The sequence below is a fragment of the Myxocyprinus asiaticus genome, chromosome 50 (assembly GCF_019703515.2).
Source record: "Myxocyprinus asiaticus isolate MX2 ecotype Aquarium Trade chromosome 50, UBuf_Myxa_2, whole genome shotgun sequence".
In the NCBI taxonomy this organism is placed as follows: Eukaryota; Metazoa; Chordata; class Actinopteri; order Cypriniformes; family Catostomidae; genus Myxocyprinus; species Myxocyprinus asiaticus.
In genome coordinates, this window is record NC_059393.1 from 20,433,184 (window position 1) to 20,444,906 (window position 11,723).

The following is an 11,723-nucleotide window of genomic DNA, read 5'->3' on the forward strand; positions in this document are numbered from 1 at the left end:
AATCACCGCGCTGGTCATTATTCTCACTAATACGGTTGGAAGAGAGAAGGTTTGCTGTCCGGTGGCTTTTTCAGCCGTGTAAGAACAAAATGAGAAAATGTGTTGACATTTAAAGGTGACCGGTCACGAAGGTCATTTCTCTGGTCTAGGTGACACCTTCGGGCAGCTCTAAGACCCAGTTACGTCCAAGAAAAATGTGCCAACGAGGGTTGTGGAATTCTGGATGCAAGATCCTTTCTGATGGCTCTCTCTAGGCAATAAAACACCTTGCTAAAAGTAGGCCGGTAACAAATGGCAAACAAAATGCAGTGCTGTTCTAGATTCAAGGTACTCATTGGGTGAACAGGGCTCAAATGGTGAACAGGTAACATTACAGATGTTAACAAATCTTGGAAAATGCATAACAAGGTGATTTTTACCACTTTTGGACACCAGTACAACTGCATATCACAAAACTAGTTCTAGTTCTTCAGCCAAATTAGCCCTGCACTAGATTTTTTGGTACGTACTAGATGAACGTGGAGCACAAGCATCTTTAACGCATAGTTATGAAACAAATTTACCATAATATGCATTCTACTTTAATAATTTGACTGTTCCTGCAGTATAGAGCATGTATAGTGTGCATAGTATGCTCATTTTCTATATATATAGAATACCCAGATGACCCATTTACCAAAGTGTGCAGTATTCAACTGGAGCATGGTGCCTCCCACAATGCAGTGCTCTTGACTTGACCTTCCTTTTCCAGTTTGAACGGGTACCGATGTTAGCTGCAACTTTTACCATCTTCTTGACTCATAATTTGATCAGAATAAAAATTGATAGGCCTAACCATATTTGTTGCCACGATGTCAACTGGACACCACTCACATACAACCATATGAAACATTCATTGTTGCATACCATTTCATATGCAATTCAAAAAATATATAGTATAAAGTACATACTGTGCAGTTTGCAGTATGTTAGTATTCCATTCTGAACACATTATACAGTATGGCAGGAAGGTTTTATAAAGCATAAAAATCATTAAATAAAAGTAATCACATCGTCTAGATTCAAACGGTGTGAACAAAAGGGAAATGAACGAATGCAGCGCTGAGTAAAGTGAGGCTCAGGTGAATGTTGGGGGAAAGGGGGTTGGGGGGTGGGAAGCAGGTGAGAATCCTCCTGTGGTGATGCAGATGAGCTTGTACGGATGGGAGCTCATGGATCATTCCTTACCGCAGCGCCTCCCGCGCACCGACATTAATATTCGGCGTGACAGAAACAGGCCGGCGGCGCAGGAAACCAGGACGCCTAACAATACACTGTGTGAGCATTTAAAACATGTATAAATAAAAGAACAACAGCTGAACAATCGCAAGGTCAAAAAGAACTCTGGCACAAGACGATGCATAATGTCAGCGGTTTTCACCGCAAGTTTGGGTACCTGATACAGGTTCAAAAAAATTAATTGTTGGGGTGCTGGTGGTTAAAGGTCCGGATCTGCTGTATATAGCAAGTATGTATACTGTACATAGTATGCACATTTTCTGTACACAGAAAATATCCAGATGACCTACTATTTTTGGCAAAATGTGCAGTTTACAACTGAAGAACACTGCACAGAATACGGTATTTTACAATGCAATGCGCTTAACTTGTCAAATGAACCTCTTCTGACTCATTATTTGATCAGACTGCCAAAACTTTCAGCATTTATTCACACAATTCTATCTACACTGAAAAAAAAAAAAAAATGTATTTTTGTCATAGAATGTTAAAAAAAAAAAAAAAAAGATCTTAGTCTTTCTTTCCTATGACGAGCAAAAACCCAAGAGTCCAAACTGAATAAAATCCCAGATGCAGTTTTTTTCCCACCCAAAATCCCAAGATTTCATGCATAAACCATTACAACGGTGGTTCTCAACTGGTTTTGCTTCGGGACCCAGATTTTACATTGGAAATCAAGTGGCGGCCCACCACAGTAAAAACGTAACCTGTATTTAATGTATCCTGGGTAACATTTCCTTTTATCTTGCATAGTTTTGTTCATGGTTTTCAAGTATAAGTTTTCTTTCCCGCCTTTTTAAAAATTGAAGAGCATATTTATTTATATGAGCCCATTATTATCCCTTTTGTTTCTAATTTCAAACATCATTCAAACAGAACATACATATTACACAGGAGGAAAGGCTCCTCATTACCATGGTTAGGTCAAAGTAGCTAGTCTTAAATAATAGTAATAATAATAAATTATAGAATTCATGAAAAAAATACTAGCTGAAACTAGGGATGCACAGATACCACTTTTGCTCTTCTGATCCGATTCAATTATCTGAAATCTCAGTATCCGATACCAGTGTTGTTGTTTTTTTGCATAATCAGTTTAGAATATCTTTACATTATTGTGTGGAACTAACTGGGGGTCTTTTATAAGAAACACAAACCTCTAACTACACACTATTCAATATAAATATATAGCCTCTTAAGAAAAATTGTATTGTTAACTATTCTACTGGATAAAGCAGCAGCAAAGTTAACAGTAATTCCAGTCTAAGTCTTCCGTAGAAAATAAGCCAGTTTTCTTTGCAAAATGTTTTCAACTTTCCAAAACATTACCACTTCTTTCCCTACTCCTGCAGATTTTAAGTCTAGATCTGGTTTAGGATTTATTCATCTTAATGTACGAAGTTTGCTTCCTAATATGGATATGGTGCGTATATGGGTAAAAAATTCTGATACTGTTGTTTTGGTAATTTCCGAGTCTTGGCTTAATAACTCTGTTTTAGAGAAGGACATTGATATTGATGGTTATAATGTATTTAGGACTGATCGCCCAAAAAGAGGAGGTGGGATAGCCATTTATATAAAAAATAGATATGATGTTACTATGCTGTTATCCAAATCGATCTCTAAACAATTTGAACTTCTTGCACTTAGTGTAGTTTTCTCAAAGTATTTTTTATTATCCTCCGTCAGCAGCGATGCTTTTTCATCTTTAATGGCTCTTTTGTCATCACTAAACTTTAAGGAAATCGTTTTAATTGGTGATTTTAACTGGAACTGACTGCAGCCATTGTCTGATGAAATTAAATTATTCTGTGACACCTTTAATATTTCGCAATTAGTAAATACAACTACCAGACTTAACTTAAAAAATCCAGAAAAATCATCACTTATTGATCTTATTTTTACAAATGCTCCACATAATTATTCAATAGCATCTGTTTATGCACACGATATAAGTGACCATTGTGCTGTCGCTACAGTTAGAAACGCAAAGTTACCCAAAATAAAACCTCGTATTCTCTTTAGACGATGCATGTCTCAATTTAGTGAACAAGGCTTTTTTCACGATCTTGCTCGGTTTGATTTGGAGAAGACATTTCTGATACCATATGTTGAGTGTGCCTGGAAATATTTTTATGATCAGTTTACTACCATTATCAATAAGCATGCTCCATTTAAAAAATAGAGAGATAAAGGTCGGGACAATCCCTGGTTCTCATCAACATGATCTAATTTGCTTTATGAGCATGATGTTGCATTAGCCAGGGCTAGGCACTCTGATCTTCAATCAGATTGGCTCTATTTTAGACAATTACGAAATAAATGTACAGTAGCGATTATAAAAGCTAAAGCTGAATATTTCCTTACTGAAACAACATTGGTTTATTTAAATTCAATTACATTTTGGAAAAATACTGATTCCTTATCTGGCATTAAAAAGACTACAGTGCTTCCACCATGTATAATGGACAACCTCACCAAAATTTCGGATAAGGAACAAATGCTTTTTAAAATTGTTTTAGTGAGCACTTTGTTGATGCTGGATCTCTATTTCAGGCACTTAAAATCACTGATATGAAATCAGATATTGACTATGGAGAGAGACGTCTAATAAATCTTAATTTTTGTTTTTGACAATTTTCCAACCATGAGGTTCAAACAGCTCTCAAATTACTAGATACAAATAAGTCAGCTGGTCCAGATCAATTAGAACCTTTATTTATAAAATTAGCAGCTGACTTAATTTCTCCTCCATTAACGTATATCTTTAATCTTTCCTTATACTCAAATGAAATCCCAAAGATGTGGAAATCTGCCTTTATTATTCCTTTGTTAAAAGGTGGTGATCCTACTAAATTGGATAACTATAGACCCATTTCTAAACTCTGCGTTCTTTCAAAGGTTTTAGAAACTCTTATCAGTGAACAACTGTCTTTGTATTTATCTGAAAATAATATTTTATCTGTTAGCCAGTCAGGCTTTAGGAAAAAACACAGTACCACTACAGCTGCTATGAAGGTGCTGAATGACATCATCATGGCCCTTGATAAAGGATATCATTGTGCATCCCTTTTTATCGATTTAACAAAAGTCTTCGATACTGTCGATCATGAAATATTGAAACTTAGACTTAAAAATATAGGACTATCTGATAACACTATATCTTGGTTTGCAAACTATTTAAATGATACAACACAATGGGTGCGAACGGAAGGACACTCATCTGCACCTTTACAGATCACCAAGGGTGTTACTCAGGGGTCTGTTCTGGGGCCACTACTTTTTACTATTTATATTAATTGCCTTGATTTTGATATTATAAATTGTAGTTTTCATTTCTATGGCGACGACACTTATTAATTGTTGTGCTCCCACTATACATCAAGCTGTGTGTCGGCTACAGTCTGCATTTGATGTTGTGCAACAAAGGCTTTATAGCTTAAAACTTGTTTTAAATGCTGATAAAACTAAAGCCATGTTTTTCTCAAACTCAAAGAAATCAACAACAAATCTAGCATCTCTTCACACTTTGCAGGGTACTACAATAGAGTCTGTATGTGAATATAAATATCTTGGGTTTTATACTTGATGAATCATTATCTTTTAAGTCTCATGTAAATCAGTTAGGGACAAAACTCCCTAAAGTTTATTCTTCAGAAATAAGTCTTGTTTTTCATTTGATGCAAAAAAAACTAGTCTCAGCTATGGAGATGTTTTGTATCCTATCTTTTACATTCATTAGACACTATTTATCATGGTACACTTAGATTTATAACAAATTGTAACTTTAATACTCTTCATTGTGAGTTGTATAATAGGGTCACTTGGCACTCATTGCCCACACGTAGACTAAAGCATTGGTATCTGTTCATCTATAAATACATTTTGGGCTTATTGCCATCATATCTCTGTTCTCCTACCAACAGAAAATTGCTGTAAAGTATTCCTTATGTTCTCAGAATTTCTATACCCTTGCAGTTCCATTTGTTTGAATGGAATTAGGGAAACAAGCTTTTCGGTATGCTGTCCCCTGTGATTGGAACACTCTACGAAATGATTTAAAGATAAAAATGCTGGTGTCAATGTGTACTTTTAAGTATCTTATTCAAGAATTTGAGATTTATAATATATTTACTTATTAAACATAGCCTTTTGCGATTCACAGAGATATCTCATGTCTTCAAGTGGCTTTGAATAAAATGCAAGTGTCATATGAACTACTTTGTATTTTTATGGTTCTTTTAAGTCATTTTTGGGGCTTGACAGTAACGAACATGACTGACACACAGTATCGGATTTGGATCGGACTCGTCAGACTGATACCCGATTCGTCTAAAAACGTCAGTATCGGAGCCGATACCGTTTAATAGATTCTACCTAAAGATTATTTCATATGAAACTATACATTTTTTTCAAAATATAACAGTTGCTTTTACTCATGTAAAATCCTGAAACAATTTTGTAAAGGTGATGTGTAATGAAAAAAATAAATAAATAAATTAGCGCATAGCACAGTGTTGCTCTTTTCCTAATCAGTGCTGTCTGGCATTTTGGGTCAAGTCGAGTCTCACTAGAATTGAAATGAGTCACATCAGTTTTGAGGTCTGCACGCCACAATATCGAAGGAAGCCCGGTTGTTGCACGCACGTGCCAGAGAGCAGAGCAGATCATAAGCGCAATTGATTCCGTTACACTCGCGCAAAAGCTTTAATTGCACCGCGAACATTTTGCAGTGCAGATGAGCAGCCTTTAGCTGAATGGGAGATTATAATGAAATTTGCCTCGGCAGTCCTAAATAGGCTATCACTTGGGCTGCCGCAGAAAAATCTTCAATGGGAGAACCATGGCATTGTTCTTTCCTTGCTGTCCATGACCCAGTCCGAATAGACCTGCGACCCACCAGTTGAGAAACACTGGAGCACATGATGGGTTTTGAATTAGGTTTTATATATATATATATATATATATATATATATATATATATATATATATATATATATATAAAACCTATCATGTTTATTACCTCTAAAGGCCGCTGTTATACTGCAGAACAAAGCTGTTTTAACTGTAGAATCCTCCAGCGCCAGCCACAGAGGACCACAATGGAAAAATAAAATTATCGGCATTGATTTTTGCAGATAACAGATAGTTCCAAAAAGCAACTATTGGCAATAATTAATCAGTAAAACCAATATATCGGTGTATCACATATATATATATATATATACACACTAACACACACTGGCAGCAATTATAGGTGCAAACAACTACCCTAATGGGAAAATGTAATGTACTGTACTCAGCGCAGGGCTCTTGAAATCCTGTTTAGTAATGCTGGTATTGCAGCAAATATCTGAAAGCCATTGCAGACCCTTTTATGATGAGAACAGATTTAACAGACATAGTTAATATATATATATATATATATATATATATATAATCAGACCATTATCCTGAACTAAATGACTGACGGCAGTTGATTTTCTAAACAGCGCTGACAAGGCAAAGAGAAAACGCCTGTCCTGCTGCACCGACATCAACTACAAGGCTTTTCACATCTTCACATCAACACCCTTACTAACAATTATCACAGTAAACTGTAACAGAATTTTTCAATACAACTGTGAAAGATGTAGCCAAGAAAAAATATGGATGGCACATACTAGAGCTGCACAATTCTGGATAAATTAAGAATCATGATTTTTTACTTAGAATAAAGATCACGATTCTCTCATGATTCTTATGAAAAATGCTTATATCAGTGATTTACAAAACCTGGACATAAGGGTATTAAACAAAGTAACAATTTACTAGAGGTTCTGAACAAATGTTCTCTGCTTCAATCTATGCAAAAATGCAATAAAGTTGTAAATCAAATATATAAATTTAAAATGTCCTAAGTCCACAAGTGGGTGCAACGAATACATTATAAACCAAACAGCACCTTGTGATTATTGCAAAAAAAAAAAAAAAACCCTGCATAATAAATACAAAAACAATTAAACCTGTTTCTCACATGCCAAATAAAAAGCAAAACGAGCAGAAAAAAGCTTCATTAACAGTTCTATATTAACTTGGTATTGCACTTGTAATCAAATATGCAATAAAACTGTTATTTTACAAAAGTTTTTTTTTATATAAATATTAACAATTTAAATTAAAACAATGAGGCCTTCAGTGTTTCTCTTGTAAAACTTGCTTCAAGCTTGTAAAGGAATTATTCAAGAGCCAATAATTAAATAGAGAACTGAGTAAACAGTGCTTTAAGTTTTTCAGCAACAGTAGCAATTAAACATTTAAAAAATTATAATATAAAACATTAAAAAAGGTAATTTAATGCAAAATGAAACTACTTAAATACTTGACACTCTTTACTGTGTAATAGATCTACATTAATACTGATTTGATGCAGTAAGAATGCCTGAATGCCTATAACAGACAGCATGCAGCTTATATACATTTAGACATCGCATATATCTAACATTTTGAAGAATTTGTCCCATCTGCTTATACATTAACAGCTGTGTTTACATTAATATCACCTAAAGAGGGGTATTTTGATTAAAAACATTGCAGAGTCTCGTGCAGGAGTGCTGCATTCATCACAAGACAAGTGCACGGGCAGACACACACGAGTGTTTGAAAGCAGCCGGCTGTGATCAAACAGTGCACGGGTAGCAAATTTAGTCAGATCTTGGTAATGCCGGTATTTTTGCAGCATCGGTGGCTATTAAAATATTGAACTGAACAGAGATTATGTCACACTCCTAGCTAATCATGGCTACACCCTTCAGTTTGTAAAACACTGTGCTGGACAAACATCTTTGGCCATTGTGTTTTAGTTTATTCAGCATTTCGTGCATAAGCGCTGTTTTGTAGATGCCATATAAAGTTTATCAACAATTAAAAACGCATCTTGAAGTGAATTTTGCTTTTAAATTTGACCACCTTACAAATGCATGCCACTGGAACATTAATATAGATTGCAGAATCGTTGTCATTTAGAATCGAGATGCTTTTTTGCATGATCTTTTAACGATTAATCGTGCAGCTCTAGCACATACAGTACTCTCCTGTCGTGGGTATTTAAGTATTTTGGATTGAACGACTTGCTTGACTATTGTAGAGATAACAAATTGTCACTGTAGTGTTTCCCTCATTCCACAAGGCAATGAGTTGTCATCAAACAATTGATCATCTCTTGTATGTAATTGTATGACTTTATTTTTTATATATACACTTGCGGCCAAAAGTTTGGAATAATGTACAGATTTGGCTGTTTTGGAAGGAAATTGGTACTTTAATTCACCAAAGTGGCATTCAACTGATCACAAAGTATAGTCAGGACATTACTGATGTAAAAAACAGCACCATCACTATTTGAAAAAAGTCATTTTTGATCAAATCTAGACAGCAGCCATCACTCCAACACCTTATCCTTGAGTAATCATGCTGAATTGATCATTTGGTTCTAGAAAATCACTTGCCATTATATCAAACACAGTTGAAAGCTATTTGGTTCATTAAATGAAGCTTAACATTGTCTTTGTGTTTGTTTTTGAGTTGCCACAGTATGCAATACTGTGCAACGAGTGGTGGTGGCGTAGTGGACTAAAGCACTGAACTGGTAAGCAAAACGTTGCAAAAGGTTGTTGGTTCAATCCCCACAGCCACCACCATTGTGTCCTTGAGCAAGGCACTTAACTCCAGGTTGCTCCAGGGGGATTGTCCCTATAATAAGGGCATTGTAAGTCGCTTTGGATAAAAGCGTCTGCCAAATGCATAAATGTAAATGTAAATGCAATAGACTGGCATGTCTTAAGGTCAATATTAGGTCAAAAATGGCAAAAAAGAAACCGCTTTCTCTAGAAACTCTTCAGTCAATCATTGTTTTGAGGAATGAAGGCTATACAATGCTTGAAATTGCCAAAAACTGAAGATTTCATACAAAGGTGTACACTACAGTCTTCAAAGACAAAGGACAACTGGCTCTAACAAGGACAGAAAGAGATGTGGAAGGCCCAGATGTACAACTAAACAAGAGGATAAGTACATCAGAGTCTCTAGTTTGAGAAATAGACGCCTCACATGTCCTCAGCTGACAGCTTCATTGAATTCTACCCGCTCAACACCAGTTTCATGTACAACAGTAAAGAGAAGACTCAGGGGTGCAGGCCTTATGGGAAGAATTGCAAAGAAAAAGCCACTTTTGAAACAGAAAAACAAAAAGAAAAGGTTAGAGTGGGCAAAGAAACACAGACATTGGACAACAGATAATTGGAAAAGAGTGTTATGGATCTTAACCCCATTGAGCTTTTGTGGGATCAGCTAGACTGTAAGGTGCGTGAGAAGTGCCCGACAAGACAGCCACATCTATGGCAAGTGCTACAGGAAGTGTGGGGTGAAATGTCACTTGAGTATCTGGACAAACTGACAGCTAGAATGTCAAGGATCTGCAAAACTGTCATTGCTGCACGTGGAGGATTTTTTTGAGGAGAACTATTTGAAGTAGTTTAAGAAGTTCGAAAAAAAAATTCAAATTGTAATAGTAATTTTTCATGTTATTAATGTCCTGACTATACATTGTGATCAGTTGAATGCCACTTTAGTGAATAAAAGTACCAATTTCTGTCCATAAGAGCAAAATCTGTACATTATTCCAAACTTCTGGCCACCAGTGTATGTTTTTTTTTTCTGTATTAACTGAAGTACCTTATTTTGTTGCGGATGTCCCAATATGGATACTGGATTTGCACTTTTCAGTGAGCTCATTAAAATATGCAAATTATATTTTGGTTACGAAACTGGCGATTTACACCCCTTTTAATTATAAGGAGCCAATGATATCAGAAATGTAGCAATGTGGAATTTCAAAAATAGAGCAGAATTATGAACACACCGATATTAGAAGTTTGGCCGATAACCGATAATTATGCATAAGATATGGCCGATAACAGATATGATGGCTGATATTATAAACCAATACTGTGTTGCATGCTGTAAATAAAAAAGGTTTGATTACAGTTATTGTTTGAATATTTGGCCATGCTGAGAATATCGGCCGATAGCATGCCTATTTGGCCAATTATAAGCGTCCGTTGTCTTCCTACCAGCAGTGCTGTGCATGGATAATGCACAATTTCTGTTTTAACAAAGCCTATTTGATTTTTGAATCGACCACTATTTGACATTATCTGCTTCTAATATCGGCCTAGTCGAACCGATAATTTCGAAAATGTCACAACTGTCCGAAACAGACACGGTCACAGATATATCCCAAATTAGATATAGCAAAAATCATTAGCATATTCATAAAAGCATAAGCATGGAACACCTATCAATCAGTCCTTCTGGTTCAATGGCAACGATAAGATAACATATACAAAGAATATCTTATTTAGTAACATAAACACAGTCATATTCTTGACAAATCTCCTTCTGGTGGTTAGATCTCCAGCACAGGCCCTGATGAATGAAGCATTGATCTTTAAATCAACCTACGCAAAACAACCTTCAACCCTAAAAAAAACCCCAACAGTAGTGCATTCAGATTAAATAATCATAAACCACTTCAAAGCACGAACATGTCTGGTTTATTCAGCTGCATGCTTATCTACTCTTTAGTGTCTGGTCTCTCCTTGGCCCTCATATAGATCAATTAGCACATTTCTTTTATAAATATGAACATCCAAACAGTGTTTGTAAAACACTCTTTGACATTAAATATACACACTGTCTGTCATCAAAGGCTGATATTTTGTTTCAAATACTTAAAATAAGACTAAAACACTGTGGTGTGCTAACACACATGGTTAAGCTAAGTGATATTAAACATAATAGCTCTTCCAGATCACTCAAATTCACCGGAATAACACCAAATATTATGATATTTAAGCGGTCAATGAAGGTAAATGTGCTATTAGCTTACCTCTGGGACAGATCTGAGTGTAAATATTAGGAGAAATGGGGAGAAATGATGAGTTTAATGGCTGCTAAAGGCTCAAGTCGTAGCTTTCGGTCTGTCAGCGGCACTGAAGACGAAATACACAAACACCTGGAAGGAAAAATAAGTTTAAACATATGCAATTGCAACATTTAACCTATAGATTGCGCAGCGTGGCCCTAAAAAGAAGACTGAACCCGAATATCTCAACATTTTTGTTAGGCAAATACGCATAGATTAAGAAACAATATATATAATACCTTCATAGCAGAAACTTTAATATGGAATTGGTTCAAATATATTTCATAATGGTATATTTGTATAAGAAAATAATCTTATATAAAAAATAACAATAGTAATAATATAATTACATGTATTATTATTTATAATATATTAATGATGAATAAAATATCCGAACAATATAAATAATACATGTAGTAATGCACAAATGCACTAAATGTTTTTTTTAAAAATGTAAATAAATAAATAACAGGTTATAAAA

General features: G+C 35.3%; 1 protein-coding gene across 1 annotated transcript in view; it reads right to left on the minus strand.

Annotated features, from left to right (window-relative positions):
- The window catches only part of LOC127438763 (R3H domain-containing protein 1-like), a 54,341-nt gene extending 43,011 nt beyond the window's left edge, over nucleotides 1-11,330 (minus strand). The window contains exon 1 of the mRNA XM_051694591.1: nucleotides 11,207-11,330. The gene's annotated coding sequence lies outside the window, so the exon portion shown is untranslated. The remainder of the gene's footprint in view (nucleotides 1-11,206) is intronic.
- Between the last annotated feature and the right edge of the window lie 393 nt (nucleotides 11,331-11,723).